Genomic DNA, 13403 nt, shown 5'->3' with positions numbered 1-13403 from the left:
TCCTCCCTCATGTGGTACCGTTCCTGCAGGCTCATCCTGACATGACCCTCCAGCATGACAATGCCACCAGCCATACTGCTCGTTCTGTGCGTTATTTTCTGCAAAACAGTAATGTCAGTGTTCTGCCATGGCCAGTGAAGAACCTGGATGTCAATCCCAATTCCAGGTCCGTATTATGACAAGAACCGGTCAAATAAGTAAAGAGAATCGACAGTCCATCATTACTTTAAGACATGAAGGTCAGTCAATCCGGAACATTTCAAGAACTTTGAACGTTTCTTCAAGTGCAGTCGCAAAAACCATCAAGCGCTATGATGAAACCCAGAGTTACCTCTGCTGCAGAGGATAAGTTCATCTGAGTTACCAGCCTCAGAAATTGCAGCCCAAATAAATGCTTCACAGAGTTCAAGTATTTGTATTTTGTATTTATTATGGACCCCTGCAGCAGCTACTCTTCCTGGGGTCCAGCAAAATTAAGGCAGTTTATACAATTTTTAAACATTACAATACATTCACAGATTTCACAAAACACTGTGTGCCCTCAGGCCTCTACTCCACCACTACCACATGTCTACAGTACTAAATCTATGTGTGTGTATAGTGCGTATGTTATCGTATGTGTGTGTGTCCATGTTGAATGCACCGAGCTGTCTGTCTAAACTACTGGAACACAGCTCAGACACCCATGCATACCCCACAAGACATGCCACAACTTGCTCAATTTCCACATTATTTATTACAAGATTTAGTTGAGGTTTAGGGTTTAGTGAGTGTTTTGTTTCAAATACAATGCTTTTAGTTTTAGAAATATTTAGGGATAACTTATTCCTTGCCAGCCACTCTGAAACTAACTGCAGCTCTTTGTTGAGTGTTGCAGTCATTTCAGTTTCTGTAGTAGCAGACGTGTATAGCGTTGAGTCATCCGCTTACATAGAAACTCTGGCTTTACTCAAAGTCAGTGGCATGTCGTTAGTAAAAATTTTGAAAAGCAAGGGGCCTAAACAGCTACCCTGGGGAATTCCCGATTCTAACTTTTATCAATAATGTCAAAAGCTGCACTGAAGTATAACAAGACAGCCTCCACAATCCTTTTATCATAAATTTCTCTCAGCCAATTATCAGTCATTTGTGTAAGTGCTTGTTGAGTGTCCTTCCCTATAAGCATGCTGAAATTCTGTTGTCAATTTGTTTACTGTAAAATAGCATTGTATCTGGTCAAACACAATTTCTTTCCAGAAGTTTACTAAGGGTTGGTAACAGGCTGTTTGGTCGGCTATTTGAGCCAGTAAAGAGGGCTTTACTATTCTTGGTTAGCAGATTGACTTTAGCTTCCCTCCAGGCCTGAGGGCACACACTCTCTCGTAGGCTTAAATTGAAGATGTGGCAAATAGGAGTGGCAAAATCATCTTTTGTCAGACCCCAGTGGTTTGTCATTGTTGATAGACAAAAATAATTTTTTCACTTCTTCCACACTGACTTTACAGAATTCAAAGTACAATTCTTGTCTTTCATAATTTGTTCCGATATACTTGGATGTGTAGTGTCAGCGTTTGTTGCTGGCATGTCATCCCTAAATTTGCTTATCTTGCCAATGAAAAAGTCATTAAAGTAGTTTGCAATATCAGTGGGCTTTGTGATGAATGAGCCATCTGATTCAATAAATGAAGCCGAGTTGGCTTTTTACCCCAAAATTTCTTTATATAATTTATCTTTGTTTCATAGTGTAGTTTCTTCTTTTTATTTTTATTTAGTTTAGTCACCTGATTTCTTAATTTGCAGTACGTTTTCCAATCAGTTGGGCTGCCCGACTCAATTGCCATACCTTTTGCCTCATCCCTCTCAACCATACAATTTTTAAATTCCTCGTCAATCCAAGGGGATTTAACAGTTTTTACAGTCATTTTCTTAATGGGTCCGTGCTTATTAGTAACTGGAAAAGTAACTGAAAAATAAGTAGTTTCATAAATGTGTCAAGTGCAGCGTTTGGTTGCTCCTCATTACACACCACAGACCAGAAAATATTCTTTACATCATCAACATATGAATCACTACAAAACTTCTTGTATGACCTCTTATACACTATATTAGATTATATTGTGATCACTACATCCTATGGATTTGGATACTGCTCTAAATCACATTTCTGCAGCATTAGTGAAGATGTAATCAATACATGTTGATGATTTCATATTATCCAGATACTGACTGTTAGCACTTAGTGGTCTATAGCAGCTTCCCACCAGAATGGGCTTTAGGTGAGGCAGATAAACCTGTAGCCATATTACTTCAACAGTATTTAACATTAGATCGTCTCTAAGCTTTACAGGAATGTGGTTCTGAATATAGACCGCAACACTGCCTCCGTTGGCATTTCTGTCTTTTCGGTAGATGTTATAACCATGTATTGCTACCACTGTATGATCAAAGGTATTATCTAAGTGAGTTTCAGAGATAGTCAGAATATGAATGTCATCTCTTACAAGCAAGTTATTGAGTTCATGGACCTTGTTTCTTAGTATGGGCTATTTTTAGCACTTTTCTGGGTTGCTTGATTGTTTTTAATGCTTTTTTGGGAAGCTTATCAGAGGTAGACTTACTCATGCTATTTACATTGGAGCTGATAGTGCAGGGTGAGCTGCATAAAGTGGTCCTCCTACTATTGCACACCGCCTCAGTGCTAACAGTGTAACTCTGGTTTATAGGCTTATGATTACTGCTCACAATAGCTGTAGGATAAACAGATGTATTCGGTGCAATTAGGGGTACTTAAATTAAATTACTTACATTGTGTTTGCCAATGCCCCTGTACATTTGATGCAGCATTATGACGACTCATTGTCACAATGGTAGGGATTAACCGAGCTGGTCTTGGATCATTTACCAGTCATTGTTTCAACGCAGCCTTGAAATGTGTGGACAGAGTCCAGGAGCCAAGATGATTTGGATGGACTCCGTCATTCCTGTAGAGTATCTTCTGTTTCCAGAAGGTGTCAAAGTTATCAATAAAAGTGACTCCAGCAGAGCTACAGTAGTCTTTTAACCAGATGTGTAATGCCAGCAGTCTGCTGAATCTTTCACACCAGTGGCCCAACGATGGTACTGGATCTGAAATTATTGGCAATTTTTTGGAGTCTTTTAATGCTAAAATCCGTTCTTTAAAACCAATTTTCAAATGTTCCAGAGCTAGCCCTCCTGATGTCATTTGACCCCACATGGACTACGACAGTGTCAGCTCCCGGCATCTGTGGTAGAACAGTCGGAAGCAGCCTTGTTATGTCCTGTACTCGTGCTCCTGGGTAGCACAGGGTTTTTTACCTTGGGGACCGAGATGTTTCTCACCATAGAGCTGCCTATGATGACAGCTGTTGATGTTGAATGGGCCGGTCTCTCAGGCAGCCTCACAGTCTGGTGAGGCTGGGAGCTCCGAGGATTGCCCCCCCCCCCCCCCCCTTAAAAGATTTAGATGCACTATTGTAAAGTGGCTGTTCCACTGGATGTCATTAGGTGAATGCACCAATTTGTAAGTCGCTCTGGATAAGAGCGTCTGCTAAATGACTTAAATGTAAATGTTAAATGATCTGAACCCGAGGTAGAAGCCATCGGAGAGGGGGACAGAGCCGAGGACGAAGACGTAGGTACCTCCAGATCTGATCTTGATTGGGAAGCCACCGCGGACGAAGGTGCCGGAACCTTAAGACACACCTTAACATCAACTGTTCAGGGGAGACTGCGTGAATCAGGCCTTCATGATCGAATTGCTGCAAAGAAACCACTACTAAAGGACACCAATAATAAGAAGAGACTTGCCTGGGCCAAGAAACAACCGCCATGTCTTTGTGAGACGCAGAGTAGGTGAACTAATTCTCTCTGTATGTGTGGTTCCCACCATGAAGCATGGAGGAGGAGGTGTGATGGTGTGGGGGTGCTTTGCTGATGACACTGTCAGTGATTTATTTAGAATAAATAAAAGGCACACTTAACCAGCATTCTGCAGCGATACGCCATCCCATCTGGTTTGCGCTTAGTGGGACTATAATTTGTTTTTAACAGGACAATGACCCAACACACCTCCAGGCTGTTTGACCAAGAAGTAGAGTGATGGAGGGCTGCATCAGATGATCTGGCCTCCACAATCACCCGACCTGAAACCAATTGCGATGGTTTGGGATGAGTTGGACCGCAGAGTGAAGCAAAAGCAGCCAACAAGTGCTCAGCATATATGGGAACTCCTTCAAGACTGTTGGAAAAGCATTCCAGGTGAAGCTGGTTGAGAGAATGCCAAGAGTGTGCAAAGCTGTCATCAAGGCAAAGGGTGGCTACTTTGAAGAATTTAAAATCTAAAAGATATTTTGATTTGTTTAACACGTTTTGGGTTACTACATGATTCCATGTGTTATTTCATAGTTTTGATGTCTTCACTATTATAGAAAATAAAGAATAAACCTTGAATGAGTAGGTGTGTCCAAACTTATAACTAGGCAAGTCAGTTAAGAACAAATTATTATTTACAATGACGGCCTACCCCGGCCAAACCCGGCCGACGCTGGCCATTTGTGTGCTGTCCTATGGGACTCCCAATCACGGCCGGATGTGATTCAGCCTGGAATCAAACCAGGGACTGAAGTGAGGCCTCTTGCACTGAGATGCAGTGCCTTAGACCACTGCACCACTCGGGAGCCAGTGTATAATCAACACTTAACACTACCGTATCAATTTGGTTCTCTTCACTCCTTAATTGATGGCTAAAATGGTTCTTATAAAAATACCTTATCTTGATTATAAAAATACCTTATCTTGAAACCCCAAATTGTTTTATTTTTTTTTACCTTTGAACTTGAGGGCGAACTCATAGGGATTGTAGAGGATGAGCACCTGCTTGTGTGAGGTCTGCTCATCTGCGTAGATGACGAGCTCTGTGGGGAACACGAACACGGGAAGGCTTCCTTCCACTATCTCTGGCTGTCGACTCTGCTGCTGCATTGGCTCCAGCTGAGCTCACTCCCACGTCCCTTTCTCTCGTCCTCTGTGTCTGGCAGGGCCCGCTCTCTTGAAGCTCTGCAGGCGTGTAACCTCCCCTCATGTGCAGATGACCCTTCCCACTCACTCTCAGCTCCTTAGCAGCATGATGTAGCGATGCACCCTGGTAAATAACAACAGTCTCAGTGGTGAGACTTCATTCCAACCAAGTACACCACAGATGAATGACTAATTGTGTATACAGTGAGTTATGGTAAATATATATATTTTTATCCATATTTCTTCGCTTCATTAACTTGTTATGAATTATGATAAGGGTGATTTTAAATATTAATTTATGGTTCGATGCCATTCCATTGTACCAATAGCAGTACCTGTGTACAATACAATGGGCACACCTCAGGATTAAAGGATTTGTGGTGTGGTCACATAAATGTATTTTCATTTTATTTAAAATGGCAACAATCTATGTCATAGGGTGGGTGTTGGAGGGCGATCGTTCATATGGCCATACTGCAGATTATCTTTCAATAACATACCTAGTTTGATTCTGCCTTAACGTGGCTAATCAGGAGAACATGTTTCGTTTACTTGGGACAATTTCAAAACTTGACGAAACCTAGCTGCTTTTAGCAACGCAGGTTTACATACTTTTAATTGTATTGGGTAGCACAAAAACAGTCCAAGGGAAGCCAGAAGTTGAATACATTTCCATTTCAACTTCCTGTGCCAGTGGGCAGGAAGGTTGGTCATTAGGACGGGGGGATTTGAGAGAAAATATCTCGATGATCGTATTATTAAACAGACGTTCCAAACGTGGGTCTGTTGTAGAACCACTTCCTCTCTGTTGATGTAAAACAGTATGCTAATGTAATGATATTGAACTCAAAATATGCTAATGTAATGATATTGACCTCAAAATATGCCCAACGATAAAGTCTGGATAAAGTGCAATTCCGTGACTTTGGCAAATATACCTTATTTTTTTGCTGTGGTATCGTTTTGGTATCGAGTAGCGTGATGGTATCGAGTATTGTGATAGTAAACCTGGTTATTGAAGTCAAAATTCTGGTATTGTGGCAACACTACTCGCTGATGAAAGATAAGGGCCATATGTTTTGAAAGCCACAAGGGATGATTATTGAAGTTTCTAAATGTTAAAACAGCGTTGGCATTGTAGTTCACATGAGCCAGCCATGTTGAAGCTAATAGCAGAAAACTGTAGGGAGAAGGCAGCATGCCACCTAGAGTTAGAAAAATAGATGAAACACAGCCCCGTGTGAAATGGTTTTGCAATAATTGTAGATCACTTTGACCTTTGAATAACAAAGCACCAGAGGACAAAAGATACACTAAGTGATACATTTATTAACACCGAAAACTTTACTCTCGGTAACTATTGTTCCAAAATATGCAACTGTTAGCTGAATTTCAACATATCAAACAATAATCTTAGCTACCTTACAAATCCAAAGGTAATGTTACATTGGACTGAACATTATAAGAGCTAAATAGCTGAGAATAAATATATTGCACTCTAGTGAACCCACTCTATAGCTAGAGTGCAATATATTTAGTCTCAGCTCTACTCAGCTCTTCTAATGTCCAGTCCAATGTAACGTTACAAGCTATAGGTTAGCTGACAACGTCACAAAAACGATGTGGGCTCTTCCATCGGTCAGCGTGTTGTTGTGATTCTGGATAGCCAGATTGCTAGCAAGAATGACAAGAAACTGCAATGTGAGGAATTGTTAGAGGCTCATTTCAGCTTTTTCTTGATATCACATCTTGTTTTGAGGTATTTTGACTGATTTCATGTCAATGCTAACATGGCTAAAATTCACTAGCTAGCCAACCAACAACTAACAATGTATTTAAGTGGTCATTGTGCAAATTCTAATTTAGCTGAAATATTGTATTAGAATATGCAAATTAGGCTATCTCATTAAATATATTACATTCATTTTTCTGAACCCCGGATGAAGTCAGCCTAAACAAAAACGATGTGGGCTCTTCCATCGGTCAGCGTGTTGTTGTGATTCTGGATAGCCAGATTGCTAGCAAGAATGACAAGAAACTGCAATGTGAGGAATTGTTAGAGGCTCATTTCAGCTTTTTCTTGATATCACATCTTGTTTTGAGGTATTTTGACTGATTTCATGTCAATGCTAACATGGCTAAAATTCACTAGCTAGCCAACCAACAACTAACAATGTATTTAAGTGGTCATTGTGCAAATTCTAATTTAGCTGAAATATTGTATTAGAATATGCAAATTAGGCTATCTCATTAAATATATTACATTCATTTTTCTGAACCCCGGATGAAGTCAGCCTAAATATTTTTGTTTCATTTTGTAAAGACATGTCCAGAGCAGATTGTGGATAAATACTTTTTTCATCTTTCTATCTGTGAAATGCACTGAACAAAATAATAAACGCAACATGTAAAGTGTTGGTCCCATGTTTCAAGAGCTGAAATAAAATATCCCCACAATTTTCCATACTCACAAAAAGCTAATTTCTCTGAAATTCTGAGTACAACTTTGTTTACATCTCTGTTAGTGAGCATTTTTCCTTTGTCAAGATGATCCATCCACCTGACAGGTGTGGCATATCAAGAAGCTGATTAAACAGCATTATCATTACACAAGTGCACCTTGTGCTGGGGACAATAAAAGGCCACTAAAATGTGCAGTTTTGTCACACAACGCAATGCCACAGATGTCTCAAGTTTTGAGGGCGCATGCAATTGGCATGCTGACTGCAGGAATGTCCACCAGACCTGTTGCCATTGAATTTAATGTTAATTTCTCTACCATAAGACGTTTTAAAGAATTTGTCAGTATGTCCAACCAGGCTCACAAACGCAGACCAAGTGTAACCACTACAGGTCAGGACCTCCACATCCGGCTTCTTGCAGGATCATCTGAGACCAGCCAACGGGACAGCTGATGAAGCTGTGGGATTGCACAACCAAAGAATTTCTGCACAAACTGTCAGAAACCATCTCAGGGAAACTCATCTGCATCGTCATCCTCACCACGGTCTTGACCTGACTGCAGTTCGGCGTCGTAACCGACTTCAGTGGGCAAATGCTCACCTTTGATGGCCACTGGCACGTTGGAGAAGTATGCTCTTCATGGATGAATCCTGGTTTCAACTGTACCGGCAGAAGGATATTGTTTACAAAAATGTACAAAAACACAAGAAATGTATGTTATTTTTTTATTCTGATATGCATTATATGGTGTCCTGTGGGCGAGCGGTTTGTTAATGTCAAAGTTGTGAAGAGCGTGCCCCATGGAGGCTGTGGGGTTATGGTATGGGTAGGCCACAATCAACAGCCTGATCGAGGAGGTGTGTCGCGCTGCATGAGGGAAATAGTGGTCACACCAAGTTTTCTGATCCATGCCCCAACCTTTTTTTTAAGGTATCTGTGACCAACAGATGCATATCTGCAATCCAAGTCTTATAATATCCATAGATTAGGGCCTAATGATTTTATTTCAATTGACTGATTTCCTTATAGGAACTGTAACTCAGTAAAATCTTTGAAATTGTTGCATGTTGCGTTTATATTTTTGTTCAGTGTACTACATTTTTCCAAATGAAATGTTATGTAGAATAAAAGATTTACAGCATATCAACAATTCCGTCTGGGCAAGTAAGACAGTGGTTTGATATGAAAATGGGGTCGTGGGAGAATTTCCAAAATCCTGGTAATAAAAATGTAATCATTAAAAATATATATTATAATATCTTAGTCTCTCAGAATCATTGTAATATGATAAACCTTAAACAATCTAAATGAAAATTATTCAAATCTAAGCCGCACTTGACTGTTGCACCAGTGTTCCTCCGGGTTCAATTTTGGGTCCATTATTTTTATTTATTTATTTAATTTATTTATTTAACCTTTATTTAACCAGGTAGGCAAATTGAGAACACGTTCTCATTTACAATTGCGACCTGGCCAAGATAAAGCAAAGCAGTTCGACACATACAACAACACATAGTTACACATGGAGTAAAACAAACATATAGTCAATAATACAGTGAAAAAAAAAATAAGTCTATATACAATGTGAGCAAGTGAGGTGAGATAAGGGAGGTGAAGGCAAACAAATATATGTATAAATAAATACAAATATAAAAGGCCATGGAGGCGAAGTGAGTACAACACAGCAAGTCAAATAAAAACTAAAAAAACACTGGAATGGTTGGTTTGCAGTGGAAGAAAGTGCAAAGTAGAGACAAATAATGGGGTGCAAAGGAGCAAAATAAATTAATAAATAAATACAGTAGGTAAAGAGGTAGTTGTTTGGGCTAAATTGTAGATGGGTTATGTACAGGTGCAGTAATCTATGAGCTGCTCTGACAGCTGGTGCTTAAAGCTAGTGAGGGAGATAGGTGTTTCCAGTTTCAGAGATTTTTGTAGTTCGTTCGTTTTATTGTTCACAATGTATATTAATGACAGAGGAAAGAGTGTTAATACTTGTAACATTCATCTCTATGCAGATGACACAGTTTTGTATTCCCGTGCCACCTCAGTGCAACAGGCCATTCGTGAACTTCAGTATGACTTTGATTCAGTTCAAAAATCACTTACAGATCTTAAATTGGTGCTAAATACAAGTAAAACCAAGCTCATGCTGTTCTCTAGGTCACAAAATGTTGACCCTGAGGACTTGCATATTTGCGCTACAAATGGAGCCCAAATTCAGCTTGTTTCTCAATATAAGTACTTGGGTGTCTGAATTGATGATAAGTTGTCCTTTGTAACACATAAGAAAACTCTGACTAAGATCCAAGATAGTTTGTTTCATATCGAAATAATTCATGAAAATAGGAGGAAGATTGATCAAACAACGCTTCTCCTTGTATTGGATTCTGGTGATATTGTTGACATGCATGCGGCAACCTCTGTTTTGAAACCCTTGGACACAGTCTACTATTCCACAATGCGTTTTATCACAGGGGACAATTTTAGGACTCATCATTGTAGTCTGTATAACAATGTGGGATGGACCTCTCTGTCTGTAAGAAAAGAGCTGCATTCTCTTTTATTTATTTACAAAGCAATCTTACAGAAACTCCCTTCATATGCAACTTCATTAAAGTTAAGAATCATGAGTTACCAAACCCGTTCTCAGGAATGGATAACACTAGAGATCCCCTCAGTCTCCACAGATTTGATAAAATCTGTGTTTTGTTTTCTTGCCCCTAATTTGTGGAACAATCTGCAGAGTTTCACTGCAGTTTTCCTGCGCGCGAGAGGGGTAGCTCTCCATTTTCTTTCTCTCTTTTATTGAATAGGTTACGGTCCGGTTGAAATATTATCGATTATGTATGTTAAAAACAACCTGAGGATTGATTATAAAAAACATTTGACATGTTTCTACGAACATTACGGATACTTCTTGGAATTTTCGTCGAACGGAAAAAGGCTGTTGGTTTTCTGAACATAACGCGCAACCCAAATGGCGTTTTTTTGTTATAAAAGTAATATTTATCGAACAAAAATAACATTGTGTAACTGGGAGTCTCGTGAGTGCAAACATCCGAAGATTATCAAAGGTAAGCGATTAATTTTATTGCTTTTCTGACTTTCGTGACCATGCTAGTTTGGGGCTAGCTGTTCTAGCATTGATTGATACACTCACAAAAGCTTGGATTGCTTTCGCTGTAAAGCATATTTTCAAAATCTGACACGATGGGTGGATTAACAACAAGCTAAAATGTGTTTTGGTATATTTCACTTGTGATTGCATGATTATAAATATTTTTTGTAATATTTGGCGCCCTGCAATTCAGCGGTTGTTTAGGAAAATGATCCCGCTAAAGGGATCCGTAGCGCAGAGAGGTTAAACAACAATGAACAAAGTGCCAACAATGCCTAACATTCAATCAAATTTATTTGTAGCCCTTTTTACATCATTCGATGTCACAAAGTGCTATTCAGAAACTCAGCCTAAAACCCAAGCAGCAAGCAATGCAGATGTAGAAGCACTGTGGCTAGGAAAAACTCCCTAGAAAGGCAGGAACTTAGGAAGAAACCTAGAGAGGAACCAGGCTCTGAGGGGTGGCCAGTCCTCTTCTGGCTGTGCTGGGTGGAGATTATAACAGTATATGGCCAAGATGTTCAAACGTTCATAGATAACCAGCAGGGTCAAATAATAATAATCACAGTGGTTGTAGAGGGTGCAACAGGTCAGCACCTCAGGAGTAAATGTCAGCTGGCTTTTCATAGCGGCTATGGAACAGGTCAGGGTTCCATAGCCGCAGGCAGAACAGTTGAAACTGGAGCAGCAGCATGACCAGGTGAACTGGGGAAAGCAAGGAGTCATCAGGCCATGTAGCCCTGAGGCATGGTCCTAGGGCTCAGGTCTCTGAGAGAAAAGAGAGAGTTAGAGGGATGCTTAAATTCACACAGGACACCGGATAAGACAGGAGAAATACTCCAGATATAACAGAATGATCCTAGCCCCCCGACACAAACTATTGCATCATCAATACTGGAGGCTGAGACAGGAGGGGTCGGGAGACACTGTGGCCCCGTCTGACAATACCCCTGGACAGGGCCAACCAGGCACAGATATAACCCCACCCACTTTGCCAAAGCACAACCTACACACCATTAGAGGGATATCTTCAAACCACCAACTTACTAGCCTGAGACAAGGCCAAGTATAGCCCACGAAGATCTCCCCCACGGCACGAACCCGGACAGGAAGATCACGTCAGTGACTCAACCCACTCAAGTGACGCACCCCTCCAAGGGATGGCATGGAAGAGCACCAGTAAGCCAGTGACTCAGCCCCCGTAATAGGGTTTGAGGCAGAGAATCCCAGTGGAGAGAGGGGAACCGGCCAGGCAGAGACAGCAAGGGCAGTTCGTCGCTCCAGTGCCTTTCCGTTCACCTTTATACCCCTGGGCCAGACTCCACTCAATCATAGGACCTACTGAAGAGATGAGTCTTCAATAATGACTTAAAGGTCGAGACCGAGTCTGCATCTCTCACATGGATAGGCAGAAAATTCGATAAAAATTGAGCTCTATAGAAGAAAGCCCTGCCTCCAGCGGTTTGCTTAGAAATTCTAGGGACAACAATGAGGCCTGCGTCTTGTGACCGTAGTGTACGTGTAGGTATGTACGGTAGGACCAAATCAGAAGGTTTTAGGTAGGAGCAAGCCCATGTAATGCTTTTGTAGGTTAGCAGTAAAACCTTGAAATCAGCACTAGCCTTAACAGGAAGCCAGTGTAGAGAGGCTAGCACTGGAATAATATGATTAATTATTTTGGTTCTAGTCAAGATTCTAGCAGCCGTGTTTAGCACTACCTGAAGTTTATTTAGTGCTTTATCCGGGTAGCTGGAAAGTAGAGCATTGCAGTAGTCTAATCTAGAAGTCACAAACGCATGGATACATTTTTCTGCATAATTTTTTTACAGAAAGTTTCTGTTTTTGCAATGTTACGTAACTGTCCTTGAAACAGTCTTGATATGTTCGTCAAAAGAGAGATCGGGGTCAAGAGTAACGCCGAGGTCCTTCACAGTTTTATTTGAGACAACTGTACAACCATCAAGATTCATTGTCAGATCCAACAGAAGATCTCTTTGTTTCTTAGGACCTAGAACTAACATCTCTGTTTTGTCTGAGTCTAAACATTTGCCGCCATCCACTTCCTTATGTCTGAAAAATAGGCTTCCAGGGAGAGCTATTTTGGGGCTTCACCATGTTTCATCGAAATGTACAGCTGTGTATCGTCCGCATAGAAAAACGGAACCTTGAGGAACACAGAAATTTACAGTTGTTTTGTCAGAGGGCAATCCATCCACAGAGACAAACTGATATCTTTCCAACAGATAAGATCTAAACCAGGCCAGAACTTGTCCATGTAGACCAATTTGGGTTTCCAATCTCTCCAAAAGAATGTGGTGATCGATGGTATCAAAAGCAACAATAAGATCTAGGAGCACGAGGAAAGATGCAGAGCCTTGGTCTGACGCCATTAAAAGGTAATTTACCACCTTCACGAGTACAGTCTTAGTGCTATGATGGGGTCTAAAACCAGACTGAAGCATTTTGTATACATTGTCTTCAGGAAGGCAGTGAGTTGCTGCTCAACAACTTTTTCTACAATTTTTGAGAGGAATGGGAGATTCGATATAGGCCAATAGTTTTTTTTATATTTTCTGGGTCAAGGTTTGGCTTTTTCAAGAGAGGCTTTATTACTGCCACTTTTATTGAGTTTGGTACACATCCGGTGGATAGGGAGGTGTTTATTATGTTTCAACATAGGAGGGCCAAGCACAGGAAGCAGCTCTTCCAGTAGTTTAGTTGGGAATAGGGTCCAGTATGCAGCTTGAAGGTTTAGAAGCCATAATTATTTACATCAATGTGTCAAGAGATATAATTTATTATT

The sequence above is a fragment of the Salvelinus fontinalis genome, chromosome 23 (assembly GCF_029448725.1).
Source record: "Salvelinus fontinalis isolate EN_2023a chromosome 23, ASM2944872v1, whole genome shotgun sequence".
NCBI lineage: Eukaryota > Metazoa > Chordata > Actinopteri > Salmoniformes > Salmonidae > Salvelinus > Salvelinus fontinalis.
Note: the sequence above shows the minus strand (reverse complement) of the source record.